Here is a 10000-nt window from a genome sequence, read left to right on the forward strand (position 1 = left end):
TTTGAACAATTAGAGTGCTTAAAGCTTAGGCTTCAAATGCCTGATATTCTGTGCATGCGGATAATAAATGGTTTCTCTGTTCTGCTTTTCATTGGTTTCAGGTCAAGAGGTAATGATTAATAAGAAGCGTTTGGGGCATTAGTATTACGACGAAGAGGTGAAGAGGAGGCATTCTTGGACCGTCCGTAAGACTAACTTAAGCAAAAAGCATTTGCCAAAAGATGTTTTCTTCATTAATCAGAACGAAAGTTAGGGTTCGAAGCGATCAGATACGCCTAGTTCTATCAAAACGATGCCAGCTAACTGCAATTGGGTGTACCTACCGGATGGCTCTCTGTGCTGGTCGCTTCCAGGAAAGCTTGCTTACGGGCTCCAGAGGCCCTATGGTTGCAAAGCTGAAACCAAGAGGTGACGGAAGGGCACCGCAGGGTGGAGCCCTGCGAAGCAGGCCCGACTCAACACGGGAAAGCTTACTGAGGTCAGACATAAGTGGTAGCCAGGAACTGAATTGATAAGCTCTTTCTCGGGGATCTGTGATTGGGTATGGCCCATTCTTAGTTCGTGGAGTGATTTGTCTGGTTAATTCCGATAATAACGAAAGAGACTCAAATATATTAAATAGATATCTTCTAGGACTATGGTGCTAGAAGCTTATATAGCCTTCATTCGTGGTGGCAGTAAAATGTTTGTGTGTTTGAATGTGTTTATGTAAGTGGAGCCGTACCTGTTGTTTTGTCCCATTATAAGGACACTAGCTTCTTAAATGGACCAAATTGCGTCTAGCAATAATGAGATTGAGCAATAACAGGTCTGTGATGACCCGCCATGTCCTGAAGCTGCACGCTCCAATGAAAGTATCAACGTGTATTTCCTAGACCGAGAGGTCCGGTAAGCCCGCTGAACCACTTTCATGCTTGGGATTGTGAACTGTTCACATGAACTTGGGAGGCCCGAAGCAGGTCAATGAGTCGTAACTCGCATTGATTACGTCCCTGCGCGCTTTGTGTACACACCGCCCGTCGCCTACTACCGATTGGCATTATTAGTGAGGTGTGCTCCGGATCGTGATCACTGTGATGCCTTGTGTGTGTTGCAGTTGTTTCGCAAAAGTTGACCGAACTTGATTATTTAGAGTAAGTAAAGTCGTAAGGACTCCGTAGAGTTGAACCTGCGGAAGGATCATTGATATTATAATGTCACCTTACCGTTAATAAATCAGATGTCATATTTTGTATATATAATATATATATATATATATAATAAAAATTCTATTAATTACGATTACACAAATAATTATAATTATAAATGGTCATTCGAAAATAGCTATATCTCTTACAATTATGTGTTTTTGTATTTTAATGGATATAAGCTTTTGCGTGTGTATATGTACCATAATATATACGTTGCACAAATGTATTGGTCTATTATTTCTATTGGGCATACATTATATAAACACAACAACCTAAATATATATTGTTGCACCTGTTTCCAGATTAATGTTTTTACATATGTTTATATTAATATTCTTTTTTGGCTATCTTATTGAAATTGTTTCATATACCATATTTTTATAAATTATACAAGACTAAGACTTTCACAACATTTTTTAGGTAAATCAATTTTATTGAAGAATTGATATATGCCAGTAAAATGGTGTATTTTTTTTAATTTCTTTCAATAAATATATTTTTTGACAATGAAATAAACAAAAAAAAAAATTATGACATCACTCTAAGCAGTGAGGTGGATCACTCGGCTCATGGGTCGATGAAAGCGCAACAAACTTGTCCGTGTCATTGAACTGCAGGACACATGAACATCGACATTTTGAGCGCATATCACCAGTCCAGCTACTGACCCATGTACTTTAATTAATTATAGTGCTGCTTGGACTACTATGGTTGAGGAGTTTATGCTAAATAAGTTGCTTTAAATGTTTTTAATATTTGTTTATTACATAAATAGCAGTTGGGAAACGTTGCTTGATGAGTGCAGCACTGGTGGTGTCTGCTTCCATCTAAGCTAAATATAACCATGAGACAAATGTAAACAAGTGTACCGTGAGGGAAAGTTGAAAGAACTCTGAATAGAGAGTTAAATAGTACGTGTAGGAGAGTTAAAGCCCGATGAACCTGAGATATCGTTACTGGAAAATTCATCATTAAGAATTAGCAATATTTAATTAATATATTATAATAATAGTACATTTTCTCAGAAAACGTTATGCTGTCTATTAACACTGGTCGAATTTATCAAAAAGGGTGTGGTATTAGTGATTATTTCAATTATAAGTGCTTGCATACCAACATGATATAAATGTCATAATTTGATAAGTGCTGAATAGATTTACTCTGAATACAGTGCATTAATTTTCGGAATTATATAATGGCATAATTTTCAATGATTTTTGTGTTTATTATATGCCTTGTATGATTAACAATGCGAAAGATTCAGGAGGATACCTTCAGGACCGTGCCTGAAACACGGACCAAGGAGTCTAACATATGTGCAAGCGGTGTGGGATATAAACCTAATAGCGCGTAATTACTTGACTATTAATGGGATTATTTTTTTAGCTATTTATAGTTAATTAACACTATCCCAGGGCGCTCTAGTTATATTTATTTATAATGCTACTTGTTACTATAACTTTTACTGGGACCTAACAAAAGCATAAATTTTCTGGCCCGCTGCATGTTGAAGTCTATGTGAATTGGTTGGAGTGGAAACCCTGATGGAAGACCGAAACAGTTCTGACGTGCAAATCGATTGTCAGAATTGAGTATAGGGGCGAAAGACCAATCGAACCATCTAGTAGCTGGTTCCTTCCGAAGTTTCCCTCAGGATAGCTGGTGCATTTAACTGTTGTATAAAATAATCTTATCTGGTAAAGCGAATGATTAGAGGCCTTAGGGTCGAAACGATCTTAACCTATTCTCAAACTTTAAATGGGTAAGAACCTTAACTTTCTTGATATGAAGTTTAAGGTTATGATATAATGTGCCCAGTGGGCCACTTTTTGGTAAGCAGAACTGGCGCTGTGGGATGAACCAAACGTAATGTTACGGTGCCCAAATTAACAACTCATACAGAAACCATGAAAGGCGTTGGTTGCTTAAAACAGCAGGACGGTGATCATGGAAGTCGAAATCCGCTAAGGAGTGTGTAACAACTCACCTGCCGAAGCAACTAGCCCTTAAAATGGATGGCGCTTAAGTTGTATACCTATACATTACCGCTAAAGTAGATGATTTATGTTACTTGTAATATAAATTTTGAAACTTTAGTGAGTAGGAAGGTACAATGGTGTGCATAGAAGTGTTTGGCGTAAGCCTGCATGGAGCCGCCATTGGTACAGATCTTGGTGGTAGTAGCAAATAATCGAATGAGACCTTGGAGGACTGAAGTGGAGAAGGGTTTCGTGTGAACAGTGGTTGATCACGAGTTAGTCGGTCCTAAGTTCAAGGCGAAAGCCGAAAATTTTCAAGTATAGAAAAATCAAAATATATTTTGCATCATACCGATTTTTATACACTTGAATAATTTTGAACGAAAGGAATACGGTTCCAATTCCGTAACCTGTTGAGTATCCGTTTGTTATTAAATATGGGCCTCGTGCTCATCCTGGCAACAGGAACGACCATAAAGAAGCCGTCGAGAGGTATCGGAAGAGTTTTCTTTTCTGTTTTATAGCCGTACTACCATGGAAGTCTTTCGCAGAGAGATATGGTAGATGGGCTAGAAGAGCATGACATATACTGTTGTGTCGATATTTTCTCCTCGGACCTTGAAAATTTATGGTGGGGATACGCAAACTTCTCAACAGGCCGTACCAATATCCGCAGCTGGTCTCCAAGGTGAAGAGTCTCTAGTCGATAGAATAATGTAGGTAAGGGAAGTCGGCAAATTAGATCCGTAACTTCGGGATAAGGATTGGCTCTGAAGATTGAGATAGTCGGGCTTGATTGGGAAACAATAACATGGTTTATGTGCTCGTTCTGGGTAAATAGGGTTTCTATCATTTATGGTAGATTCTTGTTCCCCGGATAGTTTAGTTACGTAGCCAATTGTGGAACTTTCTTGCTAAAATTTTTAAGAATACTAATTGGGCAACTGATTAGTTCTTTTAAATTATAACGATTATCAATTAACAATCAATTCAGAACTGGCACGGACTTGGGGAATCCGACTGTCTAATTAAAACAAAGCATTGTGATGGCCCTAGCGGGTGTTGACACAATGTGATTTCTGCCCAGTGCTCTGAATGTCAAAGTGAAGAAATTCAAGTAAGCGCGGGTCAACGGCGGGAGTAACTATGACTCTCTTAAGGTAGCCAAATGCCTCGTCATCTAATTAGTGACGCGCATGAATGGATTAACGAGATTCCTACTGTCCCTATCTACTATCTAGCGAAACCACAGCCAAGGGAACGGGCTTGGAATAATTAGCGGGGAAAGAAGACCCTTTTGAGCTTGACTCTAATCTGGCAGTGTAAGGAGACATAAGAGGTGTAGAATAAGTGGGAGATATTAGACTTCGGTTTGGTATCGACAATGAAATACCACTACTCTTATTGTTTCCTTACTTACTTGATTAAATGGAACGTGTATCATTTCCTAGCCATTATACGGATGTATTTATTATATCTTATGGTATTGGGTTTTGATGCAAGCTTCTTGATCAAAGTATCACGAGTTTGTTATATAATCGCAAACAAATTCTTTAATAAGAAAATGCATTTATGTATTTTTGATTTAAAAATTTGGTATAACTCCAATTACTCAGGTATGATCCAATTCAAGGACATTGCCAGGTAGGGAGTTTGACTGGGGCGGTACATCTCTCAAATAATAACGGAGGTGTCCCAAGGCCAGCTCAGTGCGGACAGAAACCACACATAGAGCAAAAGGGCAAATGCTGACTTGATCTCGGTGTTCAGTACACACAGGGACAGCAAAAGCTCGGCCTATCGATCCTTTTGGTTTAAAGAGTTTTTAACAAGAGGTGTCAGAAAAGTTACCATAGGGATAACTGGCTTGTGGCGGCCAAGCGTTCATAGCGACGTCGCTTTTTGATCCTTCGATGTCGGCTCTTCCTATCATTGTGAAGCAAAATTCACCAAGCGTTGGATTGTTCACCCATGCAAGGGAACGTGAGCTGGGTTTAGACCGTCGTGAGACAGGTTAGTTTTACCCTACTAATGACAAAACGTTGTTGCGACAGCATTCCTGCGTAGTACGAGAGGAACCGCAGGTACGGACCAATGGCACAATACTTGTTCGAGCGAACAGTGGTATGACGCTACGTCCGTTGGATTATGCCTGAACGCCTCTAAGGTCGTATCCGTGCTGGACTGCAATGATAAATAAGGGGCAATTTGCATTGTATGGCTTCTAAACCATTAAAAGTTTATAATTTATTTTATAAACGACAATGGATGTGATGCCAATGTTATTTGTAACATAGTAAATTGGGAGGATCTATGATCACCTGATGCCGTGCTAGTTACATATTTAAACATTATTTAATACAATGACAAAGCCTAGAATCAATTGTAAACGACTTTTGTAACAGGCAAGGTGTTGTAAGTGGTTGAGCAGCTGCCATACTGCGATCCACTGAAGCTTATCCTTTGCTTGATGATTCGAAAATGTTAATAAAACAACAAATATAAAATATAATATGTGTGTTATGGTTGTTAAACACCAACTAAAACATATATATATATATATATTGTATGAGTTGTTTAAAGGTGCCATATTTGTTAATTTACTTATGATATTTTATATATTTCTTTGTAAGTTGATAATGTGTGGACCGGACCTTAAGAAAATGTTATATACAAAAAGCTTTTTGATGATGCAATACAAAATTTATGTTATTTTATAAATAACATTCTTTTCAGAATAATTGAATTGTTATTGAAAGGAATAAAGAAATTAAATTGTTTTAAACAAAACAGAGAAAGAAGAACACACATTTTATTATATATATGAGTATATATATATATATATATATATATATATATATATGTATATATATATGATAACTGCGAAAGGCAATAGTAGAAAACACAAAAAAATAAATATATGAAATCATATTAAAAATATATTATAATTCAATCAATGGAGAACAGTAATATGCGAATGAAAAATTTACACTCTTAAACATAAATGTTATATTTAGTGTGAAATAGAAGTTTATATTTTATTTGATATTGCATAATAATAATAAACCGATTAATAAAATTTACACTCATGAGACTTGGAATTGTTATGAAATTCAATTCAGTGTTTTCCAATACAAAATGTCAAATAATATCATGAAACATATAAATTACATGTTAGATAATAACATATGATACAAACAATGTGATATAATAGAATTTAACATGTAAAATAAATGTTGGGTAATAACGTATGGAACAACTCTACTACAATAAAAAATGTTTGCTATAGACAAAATTATATATGGAAATCACATGATTGTGGAGTATTGTCTTGCCGGCAGCCGTCAATTATAGTTCAAATTATTAAATATTTAAGTTATTCGTGTGTTATATTTAAATTAATACATGAAGAATTAATAGTGAGTGGTTGCATTTGAAAAAAGTATCATTCTTAAGGAAATGGTGTTCAAAAACCTATATATGGAGTGGTGTCGCGCACGGCAAGTCATATGAGAAAAAGTAAAAGTAACAAAATAATATGACTGTGGAGTATTGTCTTGCCGGCATGGGTCATTTATTGGGCAAATTATGAAATGTTATGAAATTCAATTCAGTGTTTTCCAATACAAAATGTCAAATAATATCATGAAACATATAAATTACATGTTAGATAATAACATATGACACAAACAATGTGATATAATAGAATTTAACATGTAAAATAAATGTTGGGTAATAACGTATGGAACAACTCTACTACAATAAAAAATGTTTGCTATAGACAAAATTATATATGGAAATCACATGATTGTGGAGTATTGTCTTGCCGGCAGCCGTCAATTATAGTTCAAATTATTAAATATTTAAGTTATTCGTGTGTTATATTTAAATTAATACATGAAGAATTAATAGTGAGTGGTTGCATTTGAAAAAAGTATCATTCTTAAGGAAATGGTGTTCAAAAACCTATATATGGAGTGGTGTCGCGCAAGGCAAGTCATATGAGAAAAAGTAAAAGTAACAAAATAATATGACTGTGGAGTATTGTCTTGCCGGCATGGGTCATTTATTGGGCAAATTATGAAATGTTATGAAATTCAATTCAGTGTTTTCCAATACAAAATGTCAAATAATATCATGAAACATATAAATTACATGTTAGATAATAACATATGACACAAACAATGTGATATAATAGAATTTAACATGTAAAATAAATGTTGGGTAATAACGTATGGAACAACTCTACTACAATAAAAAATGTTTGCTATAGACAAAATTATATATGGAAATCACATGATTGTGGAGTATTGTCTTGCCGGCAGCCGTCAATTATAGTTCAAATTATTAAATATTTAAGTTATTCGTGTGTTATATTTAAATTAATACATGAAGAATTAATAGTGAGTGGTTGCATTTGAAAAAAGTATCATTCTTAAGGAAATGGTGTTCAAAAACCTATATATGGAGTGGTGTCGCGCAAGGCAAGTCATATGAGAAAAAGTAAAAGTAACAAAATAATATGACTGTGGAGTATTGTCTTGCCGGCATGGGTCATTTATTGGGCAAATTATGAAATGTTATGAAATTCAATTCAGTGTTTTCCAATACAAAATGTCAAATAATATCATGAAACATATAAATTACATGTTAGATAATAACATATGACACAAACAATGTGATATAATAGAATTTAACATGTAAAATAAATTTTGGGTAATAACGTATGGAACAACTCTAGTACAATAAAAAATGTTTGCTATAGACAAAATTATATATGGAAATCACATGATTGTGGAGTATTGTCTTGCCGGCAGCCGTCAATTATAGTTCAAATTATTAAATATTTAAGTTATTCGTGTGTTATATTTAAATTAATACATGAAGAATTAATAGTGAGTGGTTGCATTTGAAAAAAGTATCATTCTTAAGGAAATGGTGTTCAAAAACCTATATATGGAGTGGTGTCGCGCAAGGCAAGTCATATGAGAAAAAGTAAAAGTAACAAAATAATATGACTGTGGAGTATTGTCTTGCCGGCATGGATAATTTATTGGGCAAATTATGAAAAAATGAAGTTAATCTTGTATTATATTTTATTTAATACATGAAGAATTAATGTTGGGTGGTAGCATTTGAAAAAAGTATCATGCTTAAAGAGATGGTGTTCAAAAACCTATATATGGAGTGGTGTCGCGCAAGGCAAGTCATATGAGAAAAAGTAAAAGTAACAAAATAATATGACTGTGGAGTATTGTCTTGCCGGCATGGATAATTTATTGGGCAAATTATGAAAAAATGAAGTTAATCTTGTATTATATTTAATTTAATACATGAAGAATTAATGTTGGGTGGTAGCATTTGAAAAAAGTATCATGCTTAAAGAGATGGTGTTCAAAAACCTATATATGGAGTGGTGTCGCGCAAGGCAAGTCATATGAGAAAGAGTAAAAGTAACAAAATAATATGACTGTGGAGTATTGTCTTGCCGGCATGGATAATTTACTGGGCAAATTATGAAATAATGAAGTTAATCTTGTATTATATTTAATTTAATACATGAAGAATTAATGTTGGGTGGTAGCATTTGAAAAAAGTATCATGCTTAAAGAGATGGTGTTCAAAAACCTATATATGGAGTGGTGTCGCGCAAGGCAAGTCATATGAGAAAAAGTAAAAGTAACAAAATAATATGACTGTGGAGTATTGTCTTGCCGGCATGGATAATTTATTGGGCAAATTATGAAATAATGAAGTTAATCTTGTATTATATTTAATTTAATACATGAAGAATTAATGTTGGGTGGTAGCATTTGAAAAAAGTATCATGCTTAAAGAGATGGTGTTCAAAAACCTTTATATGGAGTGGTGTCGCGCAAGGCAAGTCATATGAGAAAGAGTAAAAGTAACAAAATAATATGACTGTGGAGTATTGTCTTGCCGGCATGGATAATTTATTGGGCAAATTATGAAATAATGAAGTTAATCTTGTATTATATTTAATTTAATACATGAAGAATTAATGTTGGGTGGTAGCATTTGAAAAAAAGTATCATGCTTAAAGAGATGGTGTTCAAAAACCTTTACATGGTGAGTGGTGTGTGCTCATCTATTATATGAAGATTTCATATAATTTATTAAAGATTATGTTATACGCTCATGTTTGTGTTTGAGTATGTTCGTTCGTTATTAATAATAATTGCTTGGCTGCGATAAAAAAAGATAATTGCGGAATTTGCCAAGGTATGTTGTTGGAAATATTGTATTAAAATCTTTATTTCCACAATATATTATAATAGGTTTCCTTTTATCGTTAATTTCTCTCTTATAACAAACAAATGTAACCGATTGAAAATTGATATAGCAGATGTGGATGCATTTGTTGTGTCAATGAGTAAATTGGTTAAAACATGTCATATTTTTATATATTATTTGTCATCATTAAAAAATTCACATTTCTTTGCTGAATGTGAGTTGGAGTGCTTTTCTTGATATATATATATTATTTCAAAATTAAATGTCGTAAAATATCAATTTGTTGTCATAATAAATTTGATTTATTTCTCCATATATTTTATGTGGGAAGTGAACAAAAAATCAAAGTGTGATAATATATTATATTAAGCAAGTGCAATTAATAAAATATTGTTGAACGAAATTTATATAGATTACTTTGTCAATTTTATTAAATTAACGAAAATGAAATGCTATCTAATAATAGCCATATTCGTTTATTATCTAGTTTAAATATACATCTATATTATTTTATTCAAAAGTATTAATCAATTTGTCATATATTATTAGATTTGTATATTAATGTATTTTATATAT

At 33.7% G+C, this 10000-nt stretch overlaps 1 non-coding gene across 1 annotated transcript; it reads left to right on the forward strand.

Moving 5' to 3' along the window:
- The first annotated feature begins 1872 nt into the window (after positions 1–1872).
- On the forward strand, positions 1873–5648 carry LOC122322761. The gene has a single exon (XR_006246832.1). It is a non-coding gene; the product is annotated as a large subunit ribosomal RNA (ribosomal RNA).
- The last annotated feature ends 4352 nt before the right edge of the window (positions 5649–10000 follow it).

The sequence above is a fragment of the Drosophila grimshawi genome, unplaced genomic scaffold (genome assembly GCF_018153295.1).
Source record: "Drosophila grimshawi isolate 15287-2541.00 unplaced genomic scaffold, ASM1815329v1 contig_60, whole genome shotgun sequence".
NCBI lineage: Eukaryota > Metazoa > Arthropoda > Insecta > Diptera > Drosophilidae > Drosophila > Drosophila grimshawi.